Here is a 15,550-nt window from a genome sequence, read left to right as displayed (position 1 = left end):
GGAGTCATCTTTTTATTTCTCTGTGAATAAAATCAAGAAATAGTACCAGATAGAGACAAACACACGTGCCATTTCTGTAACTTTTATTCAATAGACTACATGCACGACAGGCTCTTCCTGTACTCATTGGTTTCTGGTGGAGCGTGTACCGTGTACCTGCATCTTCTTTTATATTCTGCTACAGACATCTTCACTCCGACACTGAATATCGTGTTTGTCCAGTAACAATTTTAACACACGCATACATCTTTTTATCGTAACGTGCTGATTCCCTAGTGCAACACCCAACCGGGTCCGTGTAGACACTAATTACATTAACAATTGAGGCAGGATCAAACACAACAAACAAGCACACAGAGAGCCTTTTGTGCACGCAATCTATTACTATCTCAGTGTTAAAGTTCATGCTGAACATCATGAGCCATGCAAAGTTTTTCTCCATTGCCTTCTAGCTCCCTCTAGTGGCCTTCTAGTATTCATGCAAATCTCTACCGTTGCAACTGAAGAGGAAACCACACATAATTTGCTTAGTGTCGTAACCGCTTGGCTCGGGAGTGAGCATGACATGAAGGGGAGACCACACCAAAGTATATTTTAAACAAAAGTATATTTATTAAGTGAGATATTTACAGTCAGTATATGTAAGGCAAAGCAAACTGTCGTGTAGGTCCGCATGTGGATGTGTAATACAATAAAGTAAAGTAGCAGAGCTGCAGCCATCCCTGCCAAGAGTGTGTTCATAAGTGCCGTGCAAGAGAGACAGCCAACTGGAGAACACTGGTTTTATCCACCCTCCAATTAGGCCATCAATTAGCCACTTAAGTAGAACCTCCACAGCTCCTCCTGCAGGCCAAGAGAGGGACAAACAAGAACAAGCCACAAACAATACCATGGCCAGCAAAGGAGAAAGAGGCAGACCCAGCACGGTAGAGCTGGGGCGTCACACTTGGCAATCTGTCCTGACAGGGGAATCTGTCCCCTAAACACACCTGGGGTGTATTCCAAGTAGGTGGTTAAGTGACATATCTGTGTAAGTTAACCCAGAGGAAGTGGTAAACCTAATAGAAGAGCCCTTTGGCTTTGTTTAGTTTCGAGATTGAAGCCACTGGGCTATTCTATTATCAGGTTTACAACTATCAGGTTATCTTACCAAGGCCACTAAACCTACTTGGAATCATGGCCTGTTTTCTGCAGACTTGAGCTTGAGTTCAAGATGGACAGAACATTGCAAAGCGTGTTTAATGCAAACAGTGTTGCTTTCTTTTCCAAGTCTATGCCGAGCCTGATGAATCAGCATACATGTAGAACTTTTCACTTCTTCATCTGTAAATGACTTCAGATGGATATGCTGTGTTCACATCCCTTTTTGTAATGCAGTGGCTTTCGTACTGTATACATGTCAATTGGCAATATAACCAAAATCATTTCATATTGGAAGACAAACCGTCTCAGATCGCTCACCTAGTCAGACTCGTTGTCGAGCAAGGCTGAAGCTAAGACTCCCGCGATATTTTAAGGTCATGTGACATGGTGTCACGGTGGTAAGTCCCTCCCCGGCTGACAGAAGTCAGACAAAATTTCTAACCAATAAGCATTGCGTCCATCCCAGTATGCATTGTGTTCAACCCAGCATGCATCACATCAAGTCAGATCTGCACAGATCTGCCTCAAGTCGAACACGCCTAATTTCACCCTTTGATTACGTTGTTTTCCCGACTGTCAGCATTCATGTGCTTTGCAGTCGGAATGTGTGAAAAACATGGATGCCACAACAAAGGTTAAAAAATATGCTCACTAATCTTAAATAAACAGTTAAGTGTTGCTTTTTTCAGGCTATGTTTTAAGTAATTAACTGTGTATAACTGTTTTGTTGTTGACTATGACACCACGGTGAAGTTAGTTTCATGCCTATGAGTTCAAATAATAGATGAGTGCAGACATGTGTACATACTCTGCTAGTCACAAACAGGTTTTAGTTAAGCATGATTTAGTGAAATACCTGTTCCATACGGTTTCACATGTAAGCAGGTTCCTTCAAATGCGCCACTGCTGCTTGCTGTTAAAGGGAATGACAGATGTCATTTTCATTGGTTTAAAGGTGCTCTAAGCGATGCTGGGTAACTTCACTTCTGTTGACATTCAAACAAAACAGATTTGCATTGAGCTCAATGAGCATCAAACCAGCTAATAGGCTAACTGAAATAACACCATGCCAATCTCTAGGTATTCCAAAGGTCAAGGGAACTTTATCTGCATAGTATCCTGGATCCATGAAATAACTTGCCTTTAAAAAATACAAATCTTCCTGCCTCTATGGGAATTTAACAAGACTACACAAACGTGTACCTATGTCTCATAAGAGTAAAAATAATGAGTCTTGCACACTGCACTGTTTGTAACAGTACTCTAGCATTGCCCATGATGGGTTAAATGATTGCAAAAGACATGTTGAGATGAGTTTAACAAGTGTCATTCCATGTGCATATTATTCAGGCCTATACTACAGTAGATGGCTATATTTGCCAACTACCAAAATCTACATATTTTATTATCACCATTTCTATCTATACAGTAGGCCTTCCTTATTTGGTGTACTGACAAGAGACAATGAATTAACAAACATAGGCTATTCATCTGTGTTTCAGTATCTAAGTTGGGTAAAGTAAAGTATTTTTTAAGCTAACCGAACAAGTCACAATCAGGATGAGTGAGATAGCTTTATGTCCAGGACGTTGGATTCCCAAAGGATGGTTTCAAGCATGTGTCTGTGTGATCAGCTTAGTAGACTGGTCATGTGCCTGTGCCATGTGATCTTGTTCATGTGTATTCAGGTCTTGCGTAACAGTTTTTGTAGGCCTACCAAAACTGAGCACCAAGGACCATGATGTCAGCAGTCAGTTTTGTACTTTCTGGAGTAGCTACTGTATAGCACAGTATTGACCATTGAAATGAATGGAAGTGGTAAACTCTCTCTCTCCACCTCTAAATTATACTAGATCATACCACAACAGCAGAACTTTGCAGTGCATCTGTTCAAAGTGAAATATAGTGCCACCTGGTGGCAGATTGAGAAATAACCGAAAGCATGACTTGCACTAGTCAAGAGCTGAAGAGCAAAAGTATGGCATTATGAGAAGGGACAGTGCCCCCCTTTAACACCCCCACTCCCCATGTGTCCTTGTGCTGCATGAACAGATACATGTCAGCAGCGCTGTGTGTGGGGACTGAGTAGTATTACAGTTGTGACCAAATATTACCAAAATAGGCCTATTTAAAAAAAAAAATTCACAATCAGAATCAGAATCAGTTTTGAAATTGATATTTTTGGCTGTTGTAATAACTGCCACTAAAGTTAACAGAGGCCACTGGAACAGGACACGAGCAGTGGTCATCCATCAATGCCACAAACTTCCACTTAATTCAGTCTGATGCAACGGGATAGCATCTCATTTTCATTAGGTTATAACTATAACTAGGCATGCATTTCCTCTGGTTTCTGAGCTTGCTGTTCAGCTCTGGAGTATCAGGCAGCTTGACCAAGATAGCAGTGGAGTTTGGACAAAATGTGACTCTAAACTGTTCTCTTGCTGAAGAGGAGATTTATTGGTTCATACAACGCCAGTGTGAGCCTCCAGTGCACATACTGCAATCAGTTGGAAGGACTAGTGCTCACTCTGTCTTCAACACAAGGGATTTAGAAAGAAATACTCCCTACAGACATTTAGTAGGCTAGTTATACACAATGTGACCAGGACTGAGCTTGGATCATACTATTGTACCAGAATAGAGGATCATGTTGCATTCAGCAATGGCACCACACTCATTATAACAGGTACATGTAAGTGTTTGTGAATACGTGAATATGTCTATATGTTTAGAGCACTGCCATTTGAAGGAACAAATTCCTTTTTGAAAGAGTTATGGAAGGTTTCTACATTTTCCATTTTAATGACCATGATTTTTACAGTTTAATGCCACAGGTGGTATTGTGTGATCAGCTGTTATGTGCTGCTAAGCCTTGGTTTTATGTCAATTTATATGTGGATTAAGAATTTAAACTGAACCTGCAAACCTGTCTTTGTGAGTGTAATATATACTACTCATGAAAACATTTTCTTTTCTAAAGGACCATCATTCTCCAAGCAATTTGACGAGGACAGAGCCTCAGCAACCCCAGCAATGGCCACAGGACTATCTAAAATCAGCAACCCCAGCAATGGCCACAGGACTATCTAAAATCAGCAACCCCAGCAATGGCCACAGGACAATCTAAAATCAGCAACCTCAGCAATGGCCACAGGACAATCTAAAATCATTGACGTCTTTCCCCTTTGTTGTATCGTGTCTTCTCAACTGTATCCTCATCACTCTACTCTCAGGTGAGTACTGTTTAATATGTAAACAAAATATGTAAACAAATGTAAACAAATGTACTCAAATAGCGGCAAGATGCATGAATGTCTGTACAAGCTATGCTTTTTCTTCTGTACAAAATTAAAACCATCAGTGGCGGTAAAGAGATGTTCAACTCTGAAGAAAAACAACACAAGTGTGGAGCCGCCCCATGACTCTGACCCTCACGTATGTGCTTCTAATACTTACATAGTTAATAATGTTATTGTTATTTTTACTATTTTACTTAAAGTAAGCTTACTAAAACCCTGTTAATTTGAACTATATTGCAATGTTCATACTCTATTTGGCCGAATCCAAAACCAAATCCCATTAATTGCTGTGATGCATAATGCAGTAATGAAGCTGTAGATGCATAAATAACCTCAGATGTTTGTTGTGTGTTTTCTTTTTAATTATAATTCCAAAAAAGCAAGATTTTGCACTGAACTGATGCTTCGGTGCATCCCTAGTGTTAATACAATTATCCTTCATATTGTTCTGATATTATTCTGATTTTAATACAATTGTCCTTAATATTGCATCAGGTGTTGTATGTGAATGCTTATTAATGTTGCATCAGGTGTTGTATGTGAATGATTATTAATGTTGCATCAGGTTGTCAGACACCAAACAGGACGAGGACCACAAAAGCGTCACGTTCAAAAGTTTATTTAAGGGTTGGGGGTTAAGGGGGTTCCGGGGGGGGTACAGGAGTTCCAAGAGTCTGCGTGTGTGTGTTCCCCCAGTAGCCGAACAGCGATGGCAGGAGCTGGATGATCCGGGAAGTCCTGGGGGAAGCACACACACAACAGCAATTGAAACGAAGCAGCAGTACAGTCAAGGACTAGGCGGTATTCGTAGAAGAGGGACGGAAGGCAGGTCAAGATTACCGGGGCTGGAGAACACAGAAGTAGTCGAGCGGGTCTGGGATCACAGGCAAAGAGTCAGAGGCGTTTTCCAAAACAGGCAGGTAACTGGTGCTGGTAGCAGACGATCTGACAAGTGTGGACTGAAAAGCAAGGCTTTATATACAGGACATGATGAGTGGTGAATGCAGTGCAGCTGGTAGGTTAACGAGGGTGAGGCAGAGCAGAGCAGGAACAGGTGGAGGTCATCAGACTTCAATCAGCGTGTGTTACCAGGCAGAGAGAGAGCTCATGACAGAACCCCCCCCCTAAGGGACGGCCCCAGAAGTCCCCAAGAGTGACACCACGTCGGGAGGGCGGAGGGGAGCCGGTGGAGGGCTAGAATTCCTCCGAGCGGTCCGAGTGAACCTCCTCATCCTCGGAGGGAGCTGGAGGGTCGTGGACAGAAGACGGGACAGGTACCGAGACAGGGTCAGGGTCAGGCACAGGACAGGAAGCCGGGCGGGCAGGACGGTTAGGGACCCCTCTGGGGCGGCCCCTACGGATTGCAGGTTGATCAGGATGCAGACGGTGGAAGTCGGCGATGAGTGTCCGGTCCACAATCCGACTGGCTGGCACCCAGGTTCTCTCCTCAGGTCCATAGCCCTCCCAGTCGACGAGATAATGGAGGCCCCTACCTCGCCGTCTGGACCGAAGCAGGCTTCGAACGGTGTACACCAGCCCACCGTCAACGAGGCGAGGAGGAGGAGGAGGAAGCGGCACGGGGACCAGCGGGCTTTCATGCGTCGGCTTGACTTTCGAAACATGGAAAGTAGGGTGCACCCTCATGGAGGTTGGCAACTGGAGCCGGACTGCGGTTGGGCTGATGACCCTCTGGATAGGGAACGGGCCGAGGAATCGAGGTGCCAGTTTACGCGATTCCACCCGCAGTGGGAGATCCTTGGCTGACAGCCACACCTTCTGGCCAACACGGTAGGCGGGTGCCGGCGATCTTCGGCGGTTAGCTCCAGTGGCATAGCTGACAGCTGACTTGAGTAGCGTGGCACGAGCTTGTGACCAGGTACGACGGCAACGGCGGGCATAGGCGAGGGCAGACGGGCAGGACACATCTCCTCCCTGGCTGGGGAACAGGGGGGGCTGGTAGCCATACACACACTGGAAAGGTGACATACCAGTGGCAGAGCAGGTGAGGGAGTTGTGAGCATACTCTATCCACATCAGTTGTTGTGCCCAAGCCTGGGGTTTGCGAGAAACCATGCACCGCAGCGCCTTCTCCAGCTCCTGGTTTGCCCGCTCGGATTGACCATTGGACTGGGGGTGGAACCCAGAGGTGAGACTCACTGTGGCCCCTAGAAGACGGCAGAACTCCTTCCAGAATGTAGAGGTGAATTGCGGGCCTCGGTCAGAGACAACATCCCTGGGCAGCCCGTGTAGACGGAAGACATGATCAAGAACAGCCTGGGCAGTCTCTCTGGCAGATGGCAGTTTAGGGAGGGGAATGAAGTGTGCCATCTTGCTGAACCGGTCAACCACAGTGAGAATGACCGTCATCCCACCTGATGGTGGGAGGCCAGTTACAAAGTCCAAGGAGACGTGGGACCAGGGTCGTGTGGGCACAGGCAAGGGCTGGAGTAAACCAGCGGGGGGCCGAGTGGAGGACTTGTTCTGATTGCAGGTGGGGCAGGCACGGACAAATTCTCGGACATCCCTTCTCAAAGAAGACCACCAGAAGCGCTGGGCAAGGAGATGGCAGGTGCGGGCGGAGCCCGGGTGGCAGGCAAGGCGGGAGTTGTGTCCCCACTGTATGACCCGGGACCTCAAATTTTCTGGGACGAAGAGACGACCGTCTGGGCATGCACTGGGACTGGGATGGTCACGGAGGGCCTCTTGAATTTCCTCCTCGATATCCCAGGTCAGGGCAGCTACGACGCAGGGATCGGGCAGAATTGATGCAGGTTCCTGGGAAGGGGCGTCATCCTTATGAAACTGACGGGAGAGAGCGTCCGGCTTGGTGTTCCGAGAACCTGGGCGGTATGACAGGGTGAAGTTGAATCTGGTGAAAAACAAGGCCCAGCGGGACTGTCTGGGGTTAAGACGTTTGGCATTGCGGATGTATTCGAGGTTTTTGTGATCGGTCCAGACCAGGAACGGAACTGTGGACCCCTCCAGCCAGTGACGCCACTCCTCCAGGGCAAGCTTGACAGCCAACAGCTCACGGTTTCCAACATCATAATTGCGCTCTGCAGGTGAAAGCCGGCGAGAGAAAAATGCACAGGGGTGCAACTTGTTGTCCTCCTCTGCCCGTTGAGAGAGTATGGCCCCGACTCCCACGTCTGAGGCATCCACCTCGACAACGAACTGCCGGTCTGAATCCGGCATCTGGAGAATGGGGGCAGTGGTGAACCGGGCCTTGAGGGTATGAAAGGCTGTGTTGGCCTCTGGGGTCCAGAAAAAGGGGTGTTTGATGCTGGTCAGAGCTGTGAGGGGAGCGGCGACGGAGCTGTAGTTCCGGATGAATTTCCGGTAGAAATTGGCAAAACCGAGGAATTGCTGCAACATCTTCCTATTCCCCGGAACTGGCCAGGAGGTAACTGCCGAGACCTTTGCGGGGTCCATCTGGATATTGCCTTCAGCGACGATGTATCCCAGGAATGACACAGTCTGAGCATGGAACTCGCATTTCTCCGCTTTGACATAGAGCGAGTTCTCCAGGAGCCGCCGAAGAACCAGCTGGACATGACGGGTGTGTTCGGACAGAGTTCTGGAGAAAATTAAGATGTCGTCCAGGTACACGAAGACGAATTTATTCAGCATGTCCCGCAGCACGTCGTTCACCAGCGCCTGGAATACCGCTGGGGCGTTGGTGAGACCAAATGGCATTACCAGGTACTCATAATGGCCGGTGTGGGTGTTGAATGCAGTCTTCCACTCGTCACCCTCCCTTACTCGCACTAGGTGGTAAGCATTTCTAAGGTCCAGTTTGGTGAAAATAGTGGATCCCTGGAGCAACTCAAAAGCAGAGGTGAGTAAAGGCAGAGGGTACCGGTTCTTCACTGTGACATCATTCAGACCTCGATAATCAATGCAGGGGCGAAGAGAACCATCTTTCTTTCCCACGAAGAAGAACCCGGCACCAGCAGGAGAGGAAGACGGGTGGATGAGTCCAGCTGCCAGGGAGTCCCTGATGTAATCCTCCATAGTTTTTCTTTCAGGAGGGGATAGTGAGTAGAGGTGACCTTTGGGTGGAGCAGTCCCAGGGAGGAGATCAATGGCACAGTCGTACGGACGGTGTGGGGGCAGAGATGTGGCTTTGGTCTTGTTGAACACCTCTCGGAGGCCATGGTAACATTCAGGGACATTAGAAATGTCGGGGGCAGTGCTGGGAGGTACTGAGCCGGGGGGCAGCGCGGCAGCACGCAAACAGGTCAGGTGGCAGGCATTTCCCCACTCTTTCACAGTTCCGGAGGCCCAATCGAGGTGAGGATTGTGGAGACGGAGCCAAGGGTAACCCAGGATTAGGGGTTGGCCTGGAGAGCTGAGCAGGTGGAAGCGGATGGTCTCTCGGTGGTTTCCTGACACCATCATTGAGATGGGGGCTGTGACGCTGGTAACTGTGCCAATTACGTGACCGTCCAGGGCCCGGGCTGGAACAGGAGTGGACAAGCGATGGCTTTCCAAGCCCAGCTGACGAGCAAGTCCTGTGTCAAGAATGTTTGCTTCTGCGCCAGAGTCCACCAGGGCTGCCAGGGTGTGGGTGGAATCAGACAGGTGAAGACAGACTTGGATGAGGGGTTTACGGCTGATGGAGGGCTGAATGTTCATTGAGCTCATCCGGATTCCGGTCATCTGGTGAGCTCCGGCTTTTGCTGGACAGGTGGCGACTCGATGACCATCACCACCACAGTACAGGCACAAGTTGGAGGTGATGCGTCGCTGGCGCTCTGCAGGGGTTAGGGAGGCGCGGCCGATCTCCATCGGTTCAGACTGGTCCGGCTGGCTAGATGGTGTGGCAGGTGCGGACAGAAGGGCAGTTGGAACACTCCGTGTGCTAGTGGATGGACTCTGGCGCCCTCTCTCACGACGGCGGGCCTGGATCCTGCGGTCGATGCGGACAGCCAGAGCAATGGCTTCATCAAGAGTGGGGGATTGATCATGGGAAACCAGCTCGTCCTTTATGTAGTCCGCCAGGCTGTGGAGGAAGGCATCCACCAATGCTTCCATGTTCCAGGAGCTCCGACTTGCCACAGTTCGAAAGTCAATGGAGTAATCCGCAACAGTCCTTCTGCCTTGGCGAATACTCATCAGGATCCGAGATGCCTCGGCTGTTGTGGATTCCAAATCGAATACCTTGAGCATCTCCTCTGCGAATAGGTTGAAGGTTGCACATGCTGGGGTCTGGCGCTCGAACTCCGCCGTTCCCCAGAGTCGAGCTCGGCCCGTCAGGTGAGTGATCACGTAACCGACCCTCGCCCCTTCAGTGGCAAAAGTCCTGGGTTGCAGGGTAAACTGGACACGGCAGCTCGTCAGGAACGCCCGTACCTGGGTTGGGTCGCCGCTGAACCGCTCTGGATTGCCGATCCTGGGTTCTGGGGCTCCGGCAGCCACGGCAGCAGTGGACTGGGCAGGAGACTCGGGTGCTGGGCCGGTGAGCAGGCTGGCTGGGGCTGGGCCGGTGGGAGCAGGCAGAGGAGAAAGGTTGGTGAGAAGTTGAATGATCATTGCAAGTTGTTGCTGCTGGAACTGCTGACGCTGTTGGTAGCCGGCTTGAAGTAGGGAGGCAATGTCAGCAGTGTTGCGGTTGGCCTCTCTCTCTGTCTCTTCCAGGCGTTGCATGGCGGTGGGTGGTTCTGGTTCGTCGGTTTCCATGCTGGTTCGACCGTGCGCTGGGTCCATGTTTGGTCAGATCGTACTGTCAGACACCAAACAGGACGAGGACCACAAAAGCGTCACGTTCAAAAGTTTATTTAAGGGTTGGGGGTTAAGGGGGTTCCGGGGGGGGTACAGGAGTTCCAAGAGTCTGCGTGTGTGTGTTCCCCCAGTAGCCGAACAGCGATGGCAGGAGCTGGATGATCCGGGAAGTCCTGGGGGAAGCACACACACAACAGCAATTGAAACGAAGCAGCAGTACAGTCAAGGACTAGGCGGTATTCGTAGAAGAGGGACGGAAGGCAGGTCAAGATTACCGGGGCTGGAGAACACAGAAGTAGTCGAGCGGGTCTGGGATCACAGGCAAAGAGTCAGAGGCGTTTTCCAAAACAGGCAGGTAACTGGTGCTGGTAGCAGACGATCTGACAAGTGTGGACTGAAAAGCAAGGCTTTATATACAGGACATGATGAGTGGTGAATGCAGTGCAGCTGGTAGGTTAACGAGGGTGAGGCAGAGCAGAGCAGGAACAGGTGGAGGTCATCAGACTTCAATCAGCGTGTGTTACCAGGCAGAGAGAGAGCTCATGACACAGGTGTTGTATGTGAATGTGTGTGAATGGTTATTTCTGTTATTTTCTGTTTTCCTAGAATTCTGAAATGATGTTGTCCACAACACCAAGAGCAACACGGATAAGAAACCTTGGCAGCTCTTACACAGAGATACTATACTCTAAGGTTTAGGATGGGTTTTGCACTTTTCTATAGACATAATCTATCACAATGTACTGTTTTTAATTGTGGAAGACCAAAGAAATACTGCAATGGCATTTCCATATTCTTACATCATTTTAGTAATAATAATATTACATTACATTACATTTAGCAGACACTTCTTGACCAAAGTGACTTACATATGTTAGCTATATTACAAGGGATCACATTGTCCCCAGAGCAACTTGGGGTTAAGTGCTTGCTCAAGGGCACAACAGTGGAAGCCGGGAATTGAACCGACAACTTTCAGGCTACTGAACCGCCCCCATTATTATTAATAATAATAATGATAATAACAATAAAAATGTCGCTTCACAATTGAAAAAAAAAACACAACACAAAACACAAAAATAGTAAGTCAAGGGCATTGGTGATTCTCCTGGCAATGGAGAACTTTAAACAGCAACATGGTATTCTTGAACAGTCCAATCATAGCATATTAGGCTGTAACATAGGTCAGGTGTCCTTGAACGTCCAACCAGGCGCCTTCTTTTAGCACTGCATTATCAGAGAAAAATGTGGAGGAGTCACATAAAGTCCAAAAGTGAAACATAATCACAATTGACATTGCATACATTATTCACATTAAATATGTCAATGTAAATGTATCACTTTCTCTGTGACTGAGATGCTGTGATAAATTGTTTTTTGTTTGAAGTTTTTGTATCTGTCAACTCAGTCATTTTTGTGAGTGTTACTGCTGTGCAGTGTTCATGAAGTCACTGTTTGACGTCTTTAACAAGTCAAGTTCAAATGAAAAACTGTTTTCACTATTTGCATTTCCCGATTTTATTCTTTTAGTTGGGGCGAAAATTAAAATCAGTTTCCTGAAACACTGAACGTATGTTTGCACACGTGTGACAGATGCTTGCTGATTGTATTTATTGTTTTGTTGTGTTTACTCTTGTCTGATTTGGGCCTGAAGATTGCTATTAAAAATTGTCTCCTTAATCCCAAATGGAGACACAGTTGACCGAGTAGATTCCAGTGTAGTTAAGAGCAGGTAAAAACTTGAGGCTGGCTTGCGAAAGAATAGTTCTTTATTCTGGATGTAACAACAGTTTTGGTAATCCTGTTGTACGCACAGCACAGCACAATGTTGCAAGGTGAATGCCAAGGTAAGAAACTGAAGCCAAGATCTGGGAAACTTCTGGCTAATTATAATACCAGAATATACATTCATGTCTGGGGTCAAATTGGAGGGGGGGAAACAGACAGTGATATAGCCTTATTCAATTAAGACGTCTTGTGGGGGAACAATTAGTTAGGTACACCATTTGCTATTGTAAGGTGACAACATTCTGTCTGCTTACAATACACATCCTGTCCTCGCAGTTTCTGCAGTATTAAACAAAGAACCAAAAGAATGACGTACAGAAAACCACTAAAATCGAACAGGCCTGTTTGTCATGTGACATCAGATCATTCCTGTGTATAAACTTTTCTTTGGATGCTGACATTGTAAACAATATGCAGTGAGTCAGTCAGTAGATTTGTGAAACCTTAAAGGTGTAGGTTTTTATCTGGTGAAGCAATGACTGGACATTATCATGTAATTGCTAATGTAGATGCGTGTATGGGAAGATACTTTTTTTTTTTGGTGCTCTTACATCACCTCACCATCCGCTAGCTGCCAGCAACTAAAAAAACTTGGTCTGGACCATAAAAAGTAAAAACATAACTAACTGTTCTAGTCAATCACCGACGAGATGCACGTTTAGGAGAGTTTCAATTGCACGGAAGGGGGAGGGAGTAGTGAGCTAGCTCTCTGTTTTGTTTGATCAACAGAAGTGACATTACCCAACATCGCTTAGAGCACCTTTAAACTTGAATGGTTTTGTTGCACAGCTTTAAAGATCATTGCATATAGTTTTGAGTCTGTAGGCACATCATTCTTGGCCATCACTCATTTTAGAGTAAATTAGTTAAAGGTACATCTCACAGTTGGGCCAGGATGGTGCAAGTTGTCTACTATTTGCATTTTAAGTAAAACATATCAAGTAGTAGCATAATATGTTGTTGGTGTGTTGTTCTAAAGCAAGTATTGAATGTCCTTACACAGTTATAACTGTGGGTTTAGCACTTGTTTTCTGTGCTTGCTTCTGCTGCATGCTAAACATACTTTTCAGTGAAAAGCCACAAGCCTGTTTTGCATAAACCATATTCAGCCGGATTGGTGTTTTCAAGTGAGCCATTTTACCTCTTAGCACCTTCTACTTTAGAACCGGTAATGATAGAGTGATACGGACCAAAATAGTTTTACTTATAACAGAAACAGAGGCTGTGCAAAAATGATACATACATACACACATACATATATACATACATACATACTGTACATACATACATACATACATACATACACACAAACATAGGCTACACATACAGAATGCTGGAGCTTTTTATCCCTTACATGTGTAATTTCTGCAACTTATTTTCAAATAAAGCCTTCGCTGCGCGTCAGGGAGTTTTTTGCCCATGGCTGGAGATGTCAAGGGATCCAGACCATAGATATTAGAAAGCTAGATACCACATTGGGCTCCAGAACATAGGGGGCAACAATCACTGGAGGCAAATGGAGAAACATCTGACTCTGACTGGAAACCAGACAGGTGTATGTTGACCATAGACAGTAAGGTGTTTGCCCCCAGCAATATGGCGGCCGTGTTCATGTATGCCACCAAATAGAACTCGATGGACAATGCGGTATCTAGCTTTCTAATATCTATGATCCAGACACTTTTCCTTCTCTTAATGAAAACCACATTGAAATCAATGGTGAGTCACCACAGTGAAACCTGTTGTATTCGCCTTCTGACACACATCCTACTATTATAGTTACCATTCATAAGCATTGATATGGAATGGTGATTAAACTTTTTTTTACCAGATCTACTTCATAGGTGTCCTGTTGTTCAGAATTAATAGCCACCCCACCAGCCAATCAGAAAAGAGTATTCTTCTCTCCAGGTGATCAATCACAATAATGTGATGTTTCTGTTTACTGGAAGTTTCATTTCTGCTAGAATAGAACATCATTTCATCATGTGGCCACCACAGTGTAGCCTGTGTGCTCAGAGCCGATCCTGTGGTCATGTGATCTTGTACCACTGCCTAAGCCACAGCACACCCACAGTGCAGAGAGAGTTTAGCTTCACTTGTATGTATTTACTTAACTTGGACACAGCACCTGCATCCTGGAATCAACCAACGTAGTTTACATATAAACAGAACATGACATGAAAGAAATAAAGCATTTTATAACTAGTTTATGTGATAGTACAGCAGTCCATGCACTCGTTCCACCTCTGTTCTCACAATCACTTTCAATGCCAGACGCATTGTGTCACTGTCTGATAACCTATTCATGAGTGTGCTTCCTTTACAGCTTTGAGATGACAGCCGATTCTAGCAGTGAAATGTAGCCTTTTTGTCTAGTACACCCACATCAGAGCTCAACCACACAGGCCTGTGTGTACATGTTTTCTGTGTGTGTGTGTGTGTGTGTGTGTGTGTGTGTGTGTGTGTGTGTGTATGTGGGTGTGTGTAAGTTCAGGGAAAGAATGTATGCAAGATGAAATCTGAGTGTTAGAATTCATTATCACAGGATTTGATTGTCTCTGCAGTTTTTTAGCTGATGCTTTTATCTAAAATAACTTACAAAATGAGGAACAACATTCAAGCTACATGGCAAAGAAGAACAAAGGTAACAAAATACTAAAAAAAATTGACCAGAAGAACTCTAAGTACCAGTCAAGTGTTGTTAAATGAGTTAGTGGTAGAAGGAAGAGGGAAGTGCAGGTCGTGTGCATGACCTACTAGCAGTAGGTCAGAGGTGTTCTCTGAGGTTATGTAGCTGCTGCATGTCTGCAATGCAAACCAAGTTCTGTGGTTGTAGAAGTAGAAAGAAAACGAGTTCATCTCTGATCTCTCATAACCATGTTTTTAACATGCTATACACACACGCACACATATGGGTTGCATTAGGCTCATATAAGTCAGTGCATCTCACACGTATGTGCATGTTGGAATGGGCTACAGCTAGGTAAAACTCTTGATCATACTTATTACCCTGTAAACCCAACAGATGACACAATGTTATGTTTTGGGAATTTATTGAATTGAAAAACCGTAATAGTTCAGGAATAGGCCTAATTCACTTATTGAATGTGGTCAAGGTTACAGGACGACTGCGCCCTGAGGAGCTATACATAGGCCTATAATTTTCTCAAATATTTGGGCATTTTCTTGGTATTCTCTTCAAAAAAGTCTGTTCAAAAAAGTTGTGCTTTTGCACACCTCCTTGGGACCACAGGGTCACCAATGTCAAAGAAAGTAGGAAGCTCCCGCACACTGTCTTCATTTGCAATGGTGGTCATCTGACCGAAACGTTGCAATAAAAACCAGTACAATTGCAAATGAAGATGTGCCAGTGCCCACTATGACTCAGAGCCAGTGTATTTTGCAAGCACATGCTTGAAAAGGCTACGCATTGGCCAACATGTTAGTTATTTCCCTGTAAACCCAACAAACTGGTCTGGTGTCTCTGGAAATATTCACAACAGTGGCCTGTATAAGTGAAGGTCAAATGTAAGTTTGGGTGTTGGAAAATAATTCAGCTCTGATATTGTTACATTCAGTAGGATGTCTTT

The 15,550-nt window shown here is 46.0% G+C and overlaps 2 long non-coding RNA genes across 2 annotated transcripts; one reads left to right on the top strand and one right to left on the bottom strand.

Moving 5' to 3' along the window:
* Window positions 1-3,934: 3,934 nt before the first annotated feature.
* On the bottom strand, window positions 3,935-4,364 carry LOC121699092. The gene is made up of 2 exons (XR_006026943.1): window positions 4,284-4,364; window positions 3,935-4,163 (listed from the first exon to the last, which is right to left on the bottom strand). It is a non-coding gene; the product is annotated as an uncharacterized LOC121699092 (long non-coding RNA).
* LOC121699091 lies at window positions 4,287-10,984 on the top strand. The gene is made up of 3 exons (XR_006026942.1): window positions 4,287-4,379; window positions 4,508-4,581; window positions 10,776-10,984. It is a non-coding gene; the product is annotated as an uncharacterized LOC121699091 (long non-coding RNA).
* The last annotated feature ends 4,566 nt before the right edge of the window (window positions 10,985-15,550 follow it).

The sequence above is a fragment of the Alosa sapidissima genome, chromosome 23 (assembly GCF_018492685.1).
Source record: "Alosa sapidissima isolate fAloSap1 chromosome 23, fAloSap1.pri, whole genome shotgun sequence".
Classification (NCBI taxonomy): domain Eukaryota; kingdom Metazoa; phylum Chordata; class Actinopteri; order Clupeiformes; family Clupeidae; genus Alosa; species Alosa sapidissima.
The sequence above is the reverse complement of the archived record's forward strand: the minus strand, read 5'-3'. Positions and strand labels throughout refer to the sequence as shown.